A 17,035-nucleotide genomic window follows, 5' to 3' on the forward strand; every position below is an offset into this window, starting at 1 on the left:
CAGTGGCCAACATAAAAGATTAGCATATAGAGCAGTGGCTTCTGTATGTACCACCAGCCCTGAGGCCTACTCTAATGGCTTCTCAAATACATGACCAAAACAGAACCTTTAATTACCTATCTTCAAAGTACTTTCCTTTGAGGCTTTCCCATGTCATGAGGTGAAGCACTGGCATTCAGCCTACCAGCAAATGTTGTCTATTCTACATTCAGACCCTGACTGTGTGAGTGCTTCCTGTACTGCTCTCCAGTGCCAAGCCACATCATGTCCCAGACTATGTAATGGCTTCCCACATCACATCCTAGATCCTACCTATGTCCTCTTACAACCCATACTCTGAACACAGTCAATATGTTCTGTTTCAAAGCGGGTATCCTGAAGATATAGAACACACAGAATCAAGTGATTGTGTTTTAAAAATCAGAACTATGTGCCTCTGTTGGGGCAATCACTGTAGGTATTATGACATAGGACAAAAGAAACCTTTTCTGAATTCAATGTGCTATATTCTTATAAGGATTCAAATAGTACAGGCATGCATTTGTCAAAACTAAGTATACCACTGATGTTTGTTATTTTACAGCATGTAAATTTCTTTTTTATTTAAAATTCATACAACATATTCTGACAACACTTTCCTCTCCATATAGACTCCCAGATCCTCCCCACCTTCTTACCTACCCAATTCCACACCAACTACACATCACACACATGCATACACAAGCACACACGCACACACACACAAACACAAAAGCAGAAACCATAACATACTAGTAAAGGTATAATAAGATTAAAAAATATTCAATAAAATTAATACTAGACAAAAAAGCTTTAAAAATTGAGTTTCTTTAGTGGTCACCATCTGCTTCTGGGCATGGGGTCTATCCTTATGTGTTGCTTGTGAAGAAAAGAAAATCCTGATTTTTCTTTGGAAATAGTTGTCAATTGGACATACCATCCTGTTTTGCTTTGGGATGGGAGCTCACGTTCATTCCTTGTAAATTTCGAATTGAAAACAAAGCTGTAAATCTTTAACTAATGAATCACATGATAACAAAATATTTATGATATAATATAATAATATCTAGAGCTTCCTTTCAAATACATTCAAAACATGACTTGCGCTTAAAGGGGGAACAGTACAGACTCATCGCTCTAAAGAATTCTAGTAAAACTGTGGATGGCGGAAGCTGATTAGCAGGTATATGGTATTCAGCATTAGCTTTTCTCTGTCCCCCTTTATGTTTGAAAGTTTTAGAATAAACATGGCCCTAGTGGATAAATATAAAAAATTAGTGAGGTCAATGGTTCTTGGATAAATTTATCTGCAATTGAGTCAGTCAGAAATCGAATCCTCAGTGGGATCATTATATATTCTTTTTCTATTGTTAAAAATGGATTTTTCCATGCAGTGTATTTTGATTACAGTTTCCCCTCCCCCTACTCTTCCTCACTTCCTCTTCCGTCCAGGTCCATACCCTTTCTGTCTCCCCTTAGAAGACAAGCAGGCACCTGAGGAGCAAAAGTATAAGAAAATAAAAACAAACTGGAATAGGACAAAATAACCAAAGCAGAAAAAGAGCCAAAGAAGAGGCACAAGACATTTCTAGGGGCCAAGCCACACTCGTTCACACTCACAGGTGTTCCCCAAAAACACAAAACCAGAAGCTATGAGAGATACACACGCAGCACCTGTAAAGTCAAATAAATAACAAAGACATGACAAAGAACTTCCAAAGATGCCATTGAGTTCATTTTGTGCCGGCATCCACTGCTGGCCACGAGCCTACCTTTAAGAGTAGTTTGTTTCCCTCTTGAGACTCTCTTGGAGAAAACAGATTTTTCACTTGCAAGTGGCCATCAGTTGGATACTGTATCTGGTTAAGAATAGAGTTATGTGCCGCTTCTCCTTTCAGCTCTAGGATCTGGTGCAGATCCCAGTAAGGCACTGTGCGTGCTGCCACAGTGTGAGCTCATACATGCTGCTGGGTGAGGAAGGCTTGAGTCTTGGTGTCTTCCTTACCCTGTAGCTGTTACACCCTGTCTCTTCCACGGAGTTCCCTGAACCCTGCGGGAAGGGATTTGATGGAGAAAACCCTTTTAAAGCTAAATGTTCAAGGGCTCTTACTCTGAATATTGTCTGGCTGTGTGTCTCAGTTTGTTCCAGATGCAAAAGAGAGGGTTGGAATGGGAGGATCAAACAGGGAGGAGAGAGAAAGAAGGATCTAGGGACGGAATCACAGCTGAAAGTAAGGGCCATTTGAGAAGTTTCATGGAAACCTTATAGTTGAAGTTTCCAAATATATATACATATATGGACACAATCTACATTAAATCACCAAATAACAGGGGAGGGAGATCCCCAGCTGTATATCTCTTGTCACCCAAATGCAGCTTCCAGTCCTGGGAATGGGTTACATTTAATCGAGGTCTTGGCCAAAGGTGTCCGTGGGAACTCCTGAACAGCAATGGTAAGGTTCTCACTGCAGAAAACAACACATACAAACTTACCGAACACAGAACACTTGAGCCGATGACTACATAGAGCCTTCACTCCTACTACTGTCCATGGTTCAGGAAGGCACTCTGCACGCTACTAAAGGAGAAAGGCAAACACCAACCCAGCTACAAACCTTCAACCTACAATAGCGACCTGCCTGCAGGATATGCTTGGTGCAGTACTAGCTCAAGGCTCATGGGAGTAACCAACCAATAACTGACCTGAGTTAAGGTCTACTCCATGAGATAGAACCCATACCCAGTGTTGTTTGGCCAGCCAAAAAGCTGAGATTAGTAGACCCAGGAACCTAGGGGAAAACCAAAAACCAAATATAGCAATGACTCCTTACAATGTTGTGCTCTTCTCATAAACTGGTGTCTTGATAAGCTGTCACCCAAGAAGCCTCATCCTGGAGCAGATTACAAATATCCAACTATTTTTCACAGTCAAAACTTTTTAATTAGGCTATTTACATCCCTTATAAGAGAAAAATCTTAAAATAAATTTAATAGTCCCTGTGAAAACTTTATTGAAAAGTCTCTCTTTCTCTCAGCTTCGAAAAAAAAAGTTCTATTATTTTAAAAGCAAAACTTCTTAATAGGTACTTACAACTCCTGCAAGTGAGAAATTAAAAATAAAGTTTAATGGTCCCTGTGAAACTTAATTTACTATGCACAGCTTAGACGGGGTTTCAGTTGTTATTCCCAGGGGATGGGTACAGGGGAAGAAAAAGAAAGTGAAGAAGTATATCAGATTTATCAGAATCAAGTTGGCATAGTGCACTGTTTTCGATGGCTACTTCTAATGGGACTACTCTTTCCCCAGACACGTCAGACTGTGTGAACTTTAGCAAAGGACAGGTGGCTTTTCTTACAGTTTTCACTCAGCAGCTAATACAGTTAAAGCCAGGAAATTCTTCAAAGCACCCATATATCTACGTGACAATTGCCTATTTATTGTAAAACCACTGCTACTCTTAAAACAATGGAGTTTCGTACTCGCACACATTTTCCTAGAACCTTTCTGATATTGAAACAATAAAAATTAAGTTTAATTCAAGCGATTTATAAATTAACAGAGTCAGTTCTTCCTTGTGTCTTATCACACCATATGCAAGATGAAATAAATGTCATTTACTGTTGGTTTAGGACAACATAACTAAATAGCAGTGATTCAGATGGTTATAATTGTTCATCTGGAGACCTCATACCATTATATTTATAAAGTTATGAAATTTCTCTTAATATAAGGAAACTGCTATTACTAGCCATGCCCCTATTCAGTTTAAATTTTGTTTCTGAACAAAAGCTTTGAAATACGAGGCATTTTGAAAGAGCAAAAATGCACGTCAGAGGCAGTAACAAATGGAAGAAATTAAGTCAGACAAGTAGATGGAAATGACTTTATATTAAAATAAATTTGAGCTCAAATAACAAAATGTCAGTAAGACTGAGAAGTCATAGGAAAGGCCATTTTTGCAACCTACTTAGAGGGCCAAACCTGTTCAAGTTCTTTGTCCACTTTTAATTGCTTATGGACTTTTGTTGTATCCGCCTTATTAAATATTATATTTTGTCCCTACATGTAATAGATTTTATTATCCCCCTTATTCCTTGAGATCATCATGTAGTGATACTCAGTGTTTATTTCTCAGTATACATATTGGACCATAAGATTCCTTTATCTCACAAACTTTGAGCACAAATATATTATCATTAAGTTACTTTCTCCATCATGATATTTTGTAACCTGAGAATTGTTTAGAAATATATTTATAAGAGTCCATGCTTAAACTACATTTTAGGGTTTTTCTTTTTTAATATGGACTTGAAGATTGTGACATTATGACCCTAGAAAATGATCTAAATAATGTTAATTTGTTGATTTTAAAAGACTTGCTTTCTGAGGAGGCATAAAGGCTCTAAGATCAAAGGGGATGGAGGACACCAGAAGAATGAGGCTCTCTGAGTCAACTAAGCAAGGCAGATATGAGCTCAGTGACACTGAAGTACCAGGAACAGGGCCTACATGGCTGTATACCAGGTCCTCTGTGTATAGTTATAGCAATTAGCTTAGGATTTTTTTCTCCATCTTTATTAAATTGGGCATTTCTTATTTACATTTCAAATGTTATTCCCTTTCCCAGTTTCCAGGTAAACATCCCCCTAGCCCCTCCCCTCACCTTCTATATGGGTGTTCCACTCCCCATCCTCCCCCATTACCACCCTCCCCGAAACAATCCTGTTCACTGGGGGTTCAGCCTTGGCAGGACCAAGGGCTTCCCCTTCCACTGGTGCTCTTACTAGGCTATTCATTGCTACCTATGCAGTTGGAGCCCAGGGTCAGTCCATGTATAGTCTTTGGGTAGTGGCTTAGTCCCTGGAAGCTCTGGTTGCTTGGCATTGTTGTTCATATAGGGTCTCAAGCCCCTTCAAGCTCTTTCAGTCCTTTCTCTGATTCCTTCAACGGGGGTCCCATTCTCAGTTCAGTGGTTTGCTGCTGGCATTCGCCTATGTATTTGCAGTATTCTGGCTGTGTCTCTCAGGAGAGATCTACATTCGGTTCCTGTCGGCCTGCACTTCTTTGCTTCATCCATCTTACCTAGTTTGGTAGCTGTATATGTACAGGCCACATGTGGGGCAGGCTCTAAATGCATAGCTTAGGATTTTTAAGGGACTTCTGACCATGAGAACAAGTGGGTCTCTGACCCTTGTGCCTTTTCTTGAGACCCCTTTTCTTCTCTTGGGTTGCCAGATCCCAATTTGATATGATAGTTTTGCTTCATTTTATTATTTCTTATTTTGTCAGATTTGTGTGTTATCTCTTAAAAGCCTGTTCTTTTCTAATGAGAGACAGAAAGAGAGTGGATCTAGAGGGAAAGGGGAGGTTGAGAAGAACTGGGAGTAGAGGGAGGGAAATTATAATGAGGATATATTGTATGAGAAAAGAATCTATTTTCAATTTTATAAAAAAGGAATGGCATGCCTAAAAAAGTATATTGTAACTCAAAATAAATGTTTTCAAAGGCTTGCTTCCTTTCATAAAAAGCAGAGACAGGGGGGTTGGGGATTTAGCTCAGTGGTAGAGCGCTTGCCTAGCAAGGGCAAGACCCTGGGTTCGGTCCCCAGCTCTGAAAAAAAGAAAAGGAAAAAAAACAGAGACAGGAATTATAAATACCTTAGACTACAGAAAGCAGAAGTGTCCTGGGAAATTTGTTAGTTGATACAATAAGTGAAATAGTATTTAATCAAAGATGACACAACAAATCAGCAAAGGAAAATATAAATGAGTGCTCCAAGCACAAGGAAAGGAAGAGTGTACATTAAATAAGGCAAAGAGGACACAAAACATAAAAGACTAGGAATTTAACTCAAAACCCTTATGTGGAAAAGCATATATGGCTAAGACAGTTTAAAATAGGACCCAAATGGTAGCTATCACTTACACATATAGCCCGAAAGGATTAGAATCCGGTTACCTTTTCCTTTATTTCTATGCTAGAGATTGAGCTCCCTTCACTGAATGGATACCATGACCAGGACAGCATGACGTGGATGCAATGATTCACTAAGAGTGGTGTGAGAAGCTGCCTGTAAAGTTCCTCTCCTAAGTGTAGCATATAGACTGCATGTGTAGGAAGAGTGCAGATGAGAGGGGGAAGTATATGCAATACAAGCATGCACAGGTTACAGAAAATGAAGGAAATGAACCAGCCTGCTCTAAATTATCTCCTTGTGGCCTTTGGTGAGTCGATTTCTTTGAAGCTCTTGTTTACTGTTTTCTTTTTTCTTTTCTTCTAAACATCAGCATTACAAAGGAAAATCAATATGAGTAAGAAAGTAACAAAGTAACCAAAAAAAGAACAAAAGAATAACATCAACCAAAAATAACCAACCAAACAAAAACAGTATAAGTGACATTAAGTACCAAATAGGCAAAATAGAATGTGATGGTACCCTGTGTGTGAGGTAGTATTAGTGACATTCCCCGGGAGCAAAAGAGAGAAGGGGGAGTTATACTTTAGGAATAAGACTTACGAACTGTTGAAATGTCTCAGAATATAAGACAAGAATTATTCAACCTTTTTGAAATTAGAAGGGACACTACATGGATATGCGGGTTAACTCATCATGTGATAGTGAAAATAGAGAAGGCTCTAGCAACATGGGTTGGCACATAAACCTTTTCCACACTGCAGATGCAGAGACAGAAGATTCCAACCGAAGAGGGTATGAAATAGGAATGGTACTGGCATAGTCCCCAAGGTTAGGGAAATCAGGAAATACACACACACACACAAGCACACACACACACACACACACACACACACACACACACACCCAAGCACACATGCACACACACACACACTCCGAAGCACACAAACACACAAACATACACACACAAGCACACATGCACACAAACACACACAGCACACAAACACACATACACACACAAGCACACAAACACACATACACACACAAGCACACAAGCACACAAACACACACAAGCACAAGCACACACACACAAGCACACAAATACACACACACACAATCATCAGATACCCCAAAGCACATGGCACTGCCTTAACCACACACATTGTTGTTAAGCACAAGAGTCTCATCCATCTTTGTCAAGAGGAGTGCTATCCTTCTCTCCATTCATACAACATAGAAATTGCATTTTTTTAAAGAATGAGTTGTCTTTATAGGTAAAGAAAATAATATGGAAAATGAGGCCTACTTCTCTCCAGGCCCGCCCCCTCTCCCACCCCATGGGAAGGATTTAACAATTTTTCTCATTTCCAAGCTTATAAAATGTTGACACAAACTTAATTACAGGGAGGCTGATTATAAAACACACACAAGACAGGCATAAACGATAAGATTAAATCCAGCATTCCTACAGTGATGAATAGTAAAAAAGCAGGTGTTTTTAAAGAACACTGGTAGCCAGAGACTTGAATCCTTACAGCAAGAGCTCTTTAGGGTTCCAACTTCACAGAGGAGTTTGCAGGTGTGCCTTGCATTCTGTTTAGCATTTAACAGTTAAATGGCCTTTATAGGCAACATTTATTCACCTAATATAAACAAAGCATGTCCTATAATTGTTTGATTATAAGGTCATGATTTTAATGTATCAGTCATTTTAATATCAGTGTTATTCATTCTTTTGAATCTTACCTGCTTTAACTGACCTTCAGTTATACTGTTGAAACTACATGCGTCACGTTCGCATATGAAAATCATACTATTTATAATTAATATACAAAGAAAGCTTGTTTGCTGCCAGGTAGTTCACATTAATCTGACATGTTTCACGTGCTTACTAATTGACTCCATAGGCATTACTACAGGTCAGTATGATTTTAGACTCGTCTTCGTTTTACTGTGTTAGGATTGTCACCGCTACAGAACAAACACAAGTGGTGTCCACCCAAGGATCCTGGCAGCTTTTGGTAATTGTCACAGTGTATATAAAAATACTTATTAAGTACAGAAAGAGCCAATTCTTCATTAAGAGGTGGTAGAGTCTGTCACATGGCCACCTTTCCCCTCTTTTATTGAAAATGTTTTTTTCCCTCACAAATACATTATCTGATTACAACTGCCCCTCCCTCCACTCCTTCCAGCTCTTCCCCACCTCTGCTCCAGTCTGGGTCTGCCTCCTTTGTCTCTCATTAGAAAACAAACAGCTTTCTATGGGATGGTGATTAACTAAAATAAAATATAGTAGGATAAAGTAAAAAACTAAAGCATCAGAACTAGACAAAGCAAACAGAGAGAAAAGAGCCCATGAGAGGGCACAAGAAAGAGACCTATTCATTGGCACACTCTGGAATAACGTGAAAGCACTCAACTGGAAGACGTATATGCAAAGGACCTATGGGGTAAATGAGAGAAGATATAGATATAGATATAGATATAGACATAGACATAGACATAGACAGATATAGATATAGATATAGATATAGGCATAGGCATAGACATAGACATAGACAGATATAGATATAGACATAGACATAGACATAGACAGATATAGATATAGATATAGACATAGACATAGACATAGACAGATATAGATATAGATATAGGCATAGGCATAGACATAGACATAGACATAGACAGATATAGATATAGATATAGGCATAGGCATAGACATAGACATAGACATAGACAGATATAGATATAGATATAGGCATAGGCATAGACATAGACATAGATATATATCTGTATATAGATACAGATATAGATATATAAAAGAATAAGATTATTTTTTAAGGAAGAGCCCAACCCTACATTGAGATAAGCAGTCTCCAAAGATTCCATTGCATTCATTTTCTATTGGCCATCCACTGCTGGGCAAGCGGCCTATCCTTAAGAGTAGTTTGCTTCCCCAGTAAGACTCCCATGGAGGAAACTAAATTTTCATTTGCAAGTGGTTATCGACTGGATATCGCTTCTGGGCTAGGGATGGGGACATGTGTCCACTTCTCCTTTCAGTTCTAGGGCTCCAACGGATGCAGGCCCTGTGCACACTGCCTCGGTCTCTGTGAGTTCATACCTGTTGGTTTAGAGGACGTTGTTTCTTGCTGTCCTCCATCCCTCTGGCTCCTACTCTATTTCTGCCTTCTATTTCATGGGGATATCTTGATCTCTGAGAAAAAAGGAATTTGATGGAGCCCCTTTAGGGCTCAGTGTTCCAAGATCTCTCACTCTCTGCATGACATCTGGCTTTAGGTCCCTGTATTTGTTCCCATCTTCTTCTTTAGGTTTAAATTTTTTTTCTTTGTTGAAAATATTTTCTGTGCCTTTCACCTGGGTTTCTTCTCGTTCCTCTATTCCCGTTATTTTACATTGGTCTTTTTCACGGTGTCCAAGATTTCCTAGGGATTTGGGGCCAGGATTTTTTTTAAGACTTAACATTTTCATTGAGTAAGATATCCATGTCTTCCTTCTATCAGCTTCAGTGCCTGGGCACTCTCTTTTCCATCTCTGGTATTCTGTTTTCGAGGCTTGCCTCAGATGTTCCTGTTCAAGTTCCTAAATTTTTTATTTCCAGATATTTACCATCTTATGGATTTTTTTTATTGACTCTGTTTCTACTTTCCAATCTTGAACTGCTCTATTTATTTTCTTTCATTATTTATTTGTGCTCTCATCAATTTCTTTAAGGCATTGTTTTATGTCCTCTTTAGGGACCGGTATCCTATGCATAGAGGGCATTTTAAAGTTCCCGTCTTTATGCTTCAGTTGTGTTGAAATAGTCTGGGCCTTCTGTGGTAGGGCGGCTGAGCTCCAGTGGAGACATTTGACCCGGCTGTGATTGTGTTTTATGCTTGCATCTAGGCATCTGGGTTTGGGAAGAGCGTCTAGGTCTTGTCTTCGGTGAGTGGGGGTTTTGTTCCTGGGTTTCTGTTGTCCTCTCTGGTTCTAAAGATACTGTGGTGGCTGTGGGTTGCCCGGTAGGAAATGCTTCTGGCATCCTGATAGGTGTGGACGCTGGGGGTTCCAGGTTTTGGGAGCTGACACTTAGGATGGGAAGGGGAAGGGGAATAAGAAGGGGATGCTGGGGCTGGAGAGATGGCTGAGCGGTTGAAATCACTGACTGCTCTTCCAGAGGTCCTGAGTTCAATCCCAGCAACCACAAAGATGGACACATTTCCCAGAAGCAATATCCAATTGATAACCACTTCATCACCACATCCCCGAGTTCCATCCATATAATCAAGTGATAAACATCTATAATGTGATCTAATGCCCTCTTATGGCATGTGGGTGTACATGCAGATAAAACATTCACATACATAAAATAAAATAAAAAAAATAGGAAGGAAATGCTAAGGAGATCCACGGGATGAAGAAATGATGATCATACCATTATAAGCTGCTTAGGGCCCTGAAATGGGAGCAGAGAGTAAAGGCAGGCCACAACAGGCAATCTGCTGTAGGGCTCCAGAGAAGACTGGGAGGTTGAACGTGGAGGGGAGAAGAGGAAATGAAGACCTGAAGCTATAGGACCGCAGTGGCCTGCAAGGTTTCCAGGGAATGCCTGTTGGAGTTGGGGACTGGGAGAAAGTGCTGAGTCCTGGAAGAAAGGAGGGAGGGCTGATCCGCAGGAGATGAGGGCGGGGGAAGCACGAGGGGGTGGGAGGGGCAGGGGGAAGCTGCCGCAGGGGGTCTGCTACAGAGCTGTGGTGTGGAAGGAGGATTGGGTTTGGAGGAGAAAGGGGAGAGCTGAAATCTACAGGTAGCCTACCTGCTTCCTTGGCCTTCAAGGCTGGTGTGTTCCCAGGGAATGCCCGCCGGTGTTGGAGGCCTGGAGAACGGGAGAATGGGATGAGTGGGGAAAAGAAGGGTTGGAGGAGCAGTTGTACAGGATCCATTGGAGATTGGAGGTGGGGGGGCTGGGGACCGGAGAGGGGCGGGAGGGTGTCAGAGAGGAAGGGAAGACTGTAATGGGTGTTCTGCTACAGAACTTGGGATGTGTGCCATAGGGGAACTGGATTGGAGGAGAGAACAGAGAGGTGAAGATATGCAGCTAGTCTATCTGCTTCCTGGGCAGACTGTCTTGAGTTCCCATGGAGTGCCTGCCAGAGATGGAGGGCTGGGATAAATCAATGAGTAGAAGAAAGGAAGCTTGGAGGGAAAGATCTGTGTGGCCCACAGCAAATGGGGGTCAGGGCGAGAAGAAAGGCTGCTGCCGGAGGTTTACTACAGAGCAGGGGATGAGACTTAGGGGTTGGATTTGGAGGAATGGAGGAAGAGGTAAAGATCTGCACTTAGCCTGCCTGCTTCCCTGACCTGACTCCTTTTAATATGGAGTCCAAATGCACTGATCAATAGATGAGAACAGTGGAAACAGAAGGAAATCCCTTTAAAAATTCTGCTAAGGAAATGTCCTTTCTGTCGTACCATATGTTGCTCATGCTCAAAGTAGCCATAGACTGGGTTAAAATGAATTCTTTGGATGGGAAGATTTTTCTTGTCAATGGGATCAATCCCATACTCAATCTGAACTTCTTTTCAAATTATTTCATATCACATCCTTCTCCCAATATAGTATTGCTCAGACTTAAAGGCAGTTTTTCTCTATTGCAATGAGTGTCTGTTTGAGAAACTCTACAGTGTTTGACAAGGTGGGCAATCCCTCTGGGAGCTCCTCTGTCAATTCTACTGGTTATCCAGGCATTGTTTTTCCATATCACAATTAAAAAGAGAAATTGAAACCAGATCTTGATTTCACTTCGATTGCTAAAGCACGTTTCTATCCAGACACCCTACAGGTTCTTCTCCTGTGATACAGACACCCCAACCATAACAGGTCACCTCAGAAAGACTCAGCCATAGGGCCCACACCAGACCTCAGATGAGCATGGCAGAGGCTGCTAAGGAATGAGCACACCAAAGGGTGATGGTCAGTCAGTCCTCAGTGAAGGCCTGGCCCAGGGAAGCCTGTGTCCCACAGCACCATCAGTCTGTCCTGAAGAGATACCATGTCATGTTTCAGAAAGGAAGCTTTCATCCAAACAGTTCTGATTTCCCCCATAAACTCTTCGCCCTCTTGCACAAGACACAGAAGGGCATTTGACCTTAGATCATGCAGAACATTGGTAAGTATCCTAGAAGGAATCCTGAAATATCTGACCTGGAGGTCGACAATACGGCCCTCTTGTTTGAACACAGCCTGCAAATTCTTGTGCTAATATTCCGATCTTAAGCACAATACCGACAATAAACAAAATACAACAAAATTTAAAAAGAAAAAAAAAGCAACAACAAACAAAAACAAAAAACAAAAAAAAACAATGCTTTAAAATCAAGTAGTGAGATGCAAGTAAAATTAAAATAAGTTAAAAAGTCAATTTGTCAGCGAGGAGGTATCTGGAATCCTAGAGCACTGAATCATATTGATATTCATAAAAAATGTGAGGACACAGATGGTTACCTAAAGCTAAAAGGTGTGTCAGCTAATAACGCAAAACAAAAAGAAAATCTATGTTAAATAATGAAAAAATCCAAAAATAGTCTCTATGGAACATTTCTCTTGAATTCCAAGGAAGCCATTTAACAGGTACCAAAACCATCTTCCTACACAAAACCTAAGGACAGTCAGCATCTTTAGGATATCTACAAATGATTTTATGAACACCAATTTGTTTTATTAATGCAATCATTAAGTAAGTTATTGCATAGTTAAATATTGAGCTGCTCACAATTTTTCTGCTACTTACTATAATAAAAATAGCAGTAAATAGTCTAGTATAGAAATGCCAAGATACATTAATAAGCTCATGAAATATGCAGTGGTTTTATTTTAATCCCCCTCAGAGCATTCTTTATCCCTCCCTAAAGCAATGTTCAACATAATGCACTCAGTCTCTTAACAAATATTCAGTGACATAATTAAGGCTCTTTATAATCAGGAGGTATGAAACTTTTCATCTTTAATTCTTGCTTTTATTGATATTTGAATTCTTAATATTGTTGATAATAGTAATAACAATGCAACCCATAAGTGTTATAATTCACTTTTTCTCTACTACATAATTCATCACCAAACACAGAAGCACAAAACAAATCCAAGACAAAAGTAATCTGAAAGCTAAAACATTCAAAATGCGTGTAGTTTATAGTAAACAGACTCAAAATCACACCTCTCTCTGTCTCTTCTGTCTCTCTCTGCCTATTCTGTCTCTCTATCTCTGTATCTCTCTCTCTCTCTCTGTCTCTCTCTCTCTCACACACACACACACACACACACACACACACACACACACACACAAGCAAAAGTTTGCTTATGTCACCATCTAGTGGCTACAGGAAATAGCACACAGATACACAAAAGTGCTTACCCAGGGAAGTGACTGCAGAATTCATCTGCCCAGAGGTATAGATCCAGAAGACAAGCATCTAACATATAACTGTCCTCCTACCCAGCTAAGGTAGCATCAACCTTGCCTGCTTCCTTCTGCACAGTTCCATGAGTTTGACAAAATCAAGCAAGAATAACATTAAACTGACTTTTCGCCTGCCTCAATTGCTAACACCCTGTAACTGGTACCTATTTGTTATATGAGTTATTTCCATCAGACCACAAAAACAGATAATAAAGAGTGAGAAAACCCCATATGCTGCTATGAGGAATATAAATTTATAAAACATTTTGGTACAATTTAGGAAGATGAATATGCGTATAACTTATGAGCCAACAACCCCACTCCTGGGTAAGAACTCTCGAGCAGTGGCTTGTTTCCCCCCAGGACACAGCCCAAAGGAGTATACTGATGGGTGGGTAAAAGGTTTATCTTAATTGTAACCAGTTACTAACTGAAATTAAGCATTTCCTTTTGTCACAATGGGAGGCAATAAATAGCATAAAGACTTGTGGCATTGTAGATAATAAATTCATAGCTACTATGTTCTAATTACATTTGTTACAGACATGGTAAAAACTCTCCATATCCTCATTGCTACTCAAAATGCTCCCACATCCACCACTAAATGTTGTTACTCTGTGCCTGATGAGTATGTCTACTTTTCTTTGGGAAGCATTTCTTTTTTCATTTCCATTGTTTAAGTCCAAGTCTTTCCTTGTATTCGATTCTTTATCATTTGTTTTCTTTGCAACTCTGTGCGTGTTACATTTTTGGAAACAAGGATTCTTATCATACTGAGAACAATTAGAAGTGCCTTAGAGAAAGGCCCTGGTGGAGCTATTACCAATCAGCTGGCGGGGATCATCTCAGCTCTGCCCAGACAATTCATGGGTAGGCAAGGAAAAGGAGCTGGTCTCTGGCTGCTTTCCTCTCTCCCTCTGGCAGCAGTCAATGGCAGCAGCTGGCAGTAACAATGGCAAATGGTAACCTCCATGTGCCAGTCCTCGTAGAACCTTCCAGAATCAGGACACTGGGCCCTGCAAGTGCTACAGCCTGAGTAGACCTAGAAAGTGCAATTCCTACCCAGTTGGCTGTGGCTAGACTGCAGCTTCTAGGCAGACCTAGTATCCCGATTCATCAGCTCTTAATGGCACCCTGTGTTACAATTTTTACACAGGCCTAGGTGGCGGAACTTTTCCAGCATCACAAGAACTGAGGTGGGACACTGAGTTGGATGAAGGCCCAAACCTGATGATCTATATGGCCTTGTAACTCTCTCTTACTGTTCTAGGAGCCAGAAGCTGATGGCCTCCAGAAACTTAACTCTTTCTTATTATTCTGTGCTAATAAACACGAGTTTCTTTTCTCTGTAACCCTCTTAGGATTTTGTGCTAATAAGTGTTAGTTTCTTTTCTCTGTAACTCTCTCACCATTTTGTGCTAATTAATGATGCTTCCTTTTCTGTGTTGCTTAAGGACCTCTCCCTGGTCAGACAAGAGGCTTGGATTCATTATCTCTTTTTGAACCAGGAAGAAAAGAGAAGAAAATCTTTTACATAGGCAATATGTAAAGACACACATATATTCATACACACACACATTCTAGTCGGGCCTGACCACCTGTCTCATCAGCTCCACAAGTGTTCATGCATACTTACATAATATACATATACCTACACACATATACATACATATAAACAGACATATATATATGATTGATATCTATATATAAATAGATATATATAAATATATATATAAATATTAGTTATGAATCAGATATCAGTCAGATATATATATATATATATCAATATATCGTATTGATGGTGGGGCAGAGCTTCCCTCCAACCCCCAACCAAGCTACTACCTCATATTGGACAAATGTTCTTCAGAAAAATTACCTCATAGATAAAATATTATATACAAAGAGAGTTACATAAGGATGTTGATATTAAGTTCAAAGCAATATTTCATTATAAGTTCAAAGCAACCATTCATTTCATATCATAGTGCATACCTGTGGCTTCATCCTTGGATCCGACTTAGAATAAATGTTTTTCTGGGATCACATATTTGTCTGAAGTCTATTTCTCTTTTTATGTAATTTATGAAAGCTCATGTATTACTAATTATGCAGGCTTTACTTACTGTTCTATGAGGAGTTAGTGGGCACATACTTGATTCCAACTTTATTATAGCTGTCTGGCAAAATAACTAAAACCATCTCTTAAAACTTTCTTTCTGAAATTATCTGAATCAAATCAGGAATTCTATAAAATCACTAATTCATCTAAACGGCATTAATTCATGAAAGCTCATCTTTACGTTGGTCTGAAGGAAATCTACCCAAAAGGGTGGGCTAATGCCCAAGAATCATTCGACTATGTAATGGTGAGGGAAGACCAATCAGTACTAAGCAATTCTGGAATGATTCTGAAGGCCCTGCGATTTAGAGCTTTCCCACTACAGCCATACAAAGCAGTGGGCCGTCTCCAGGAAACTTATTGACCTTTACCCTTTCCTAGATGGCTCCTGAAACCTAAGGATCAAGGCTTCTTATTCCTAATTACCTGCCAGTGACACAGCTCTCAGTCTGAGATCGAAGACCCTCATCCCTAAAACCTCCATGGCATCTAGAACTCTTCTAATGATCAAGACTGTGGTTTCCATTCTTTGGCTCCTTTCACCCTCCATCTGCCCCTATCTTGATATCCCTCTACTTGGCCACATCTCAAGACACTTGGTTGCTTCTTCGGCCATCAATTACTTGGCTATGACACATACCTTGTCTGCTAACCTCTTAGCTTTCCCTGCCTTTTGCCATCACTACCACTCTGCATCATTCTTAGTGTTAACTGGTGTTCTCAGTATTCACAATACTGAAAGCAAGCAAAAGAGACCTCTTGAGAGAAGCCGATTGGGTCTGATCATGCAACGCCAAGGGAAAGAGCATGGTAGAGTAGCTCTGAGTTGAATCACTAAACCTGAGCAACCTGGTTATACAGCCAGAAATGAGTTATCTAGACCTCATAGACATAGGTTTGGGTGCAATCACAGCCTTATCTTAGCACAGAGACAGCAGTGCCACTGCTGGGCTACCTCGGAAAGGTGCTTCCCCTCTGACCCAGATAGAAATGGGAGCAGGGCCATCTAGAGTTCATCTACACTTGTGAGAGTAAAAAGCCTGGCTAAAATCTGTTGTAAAAAATCCTGGTTGAGGCCGTACTTTCAAAAGCCAGATCAACCAGCTGGGTGTGGTTTTCTCAAAGTGAAGGCAAAGTGATAAATATGGCTACTGCTGGCATTAGGGTAGTTGTGTAGGTTGCTGTTGGTCTTTCTGTTCAAAGTAGATTGAGTACCGTAAGGGAGAGCCCAATTTACTAACAGTAGTAGTTACAAGTGTGACTTGTACCAGATGTGAAGAGGTGGGTTCCCCTTATCTGTGCCAGAACAAGGAGACATTTACAAAGAAACTCAAGCATTTTTGTCCATAGTCATTGAACTGACAAGAATAATGTACATTGATACATTACTGCACATGCAATGGGATAGTGTACAACAGAGATATGAACAGATTCTGGCACCTGCAAGAGTTTTGAAAGCCTAAGTCTAAGTAAGAGTCACATGACAACAATAAAAAGTCCTCCTTCACTTAAAGAGCAG

The 17,035-nt window shown here is 40.2% G+C and overlaps 1 non-coding gene across 1 annotated transcript; it reads right to left on the reverse strand.

The window, feature by feature from the left end:
- Positions 1 to 7,041: 7,041 nt before the first annotated feature.
- LOC120103354 (U6atac minor spliceosomal RNA) lies at positions 7,042 to 7,169 on the reverse strand. The gene has a single exon (XR_005505409.1). It is a non-coding gene; the product is annotated as a U6atac minor spliceosomal RNA (small nuclear RNA).
- Positions 7,170 to 17,035: the final 9,866 nt, after the last annotated feature.

Source organism: Rattus norvegicus, chromosome 5, assembly GCF_036323735.1.
Source record: "Rattus norvegicus strain BN/NHsdMcwi chromosome 5, GRCr8, whole genome shotgun sequence".
In the NCBI taxonomy this organism is placed as follows: Eukaryota; Metazoa; Chordata; class Mammalia; order Rodentia; family Muridae; genus Rattus; species Rattus norvegicus.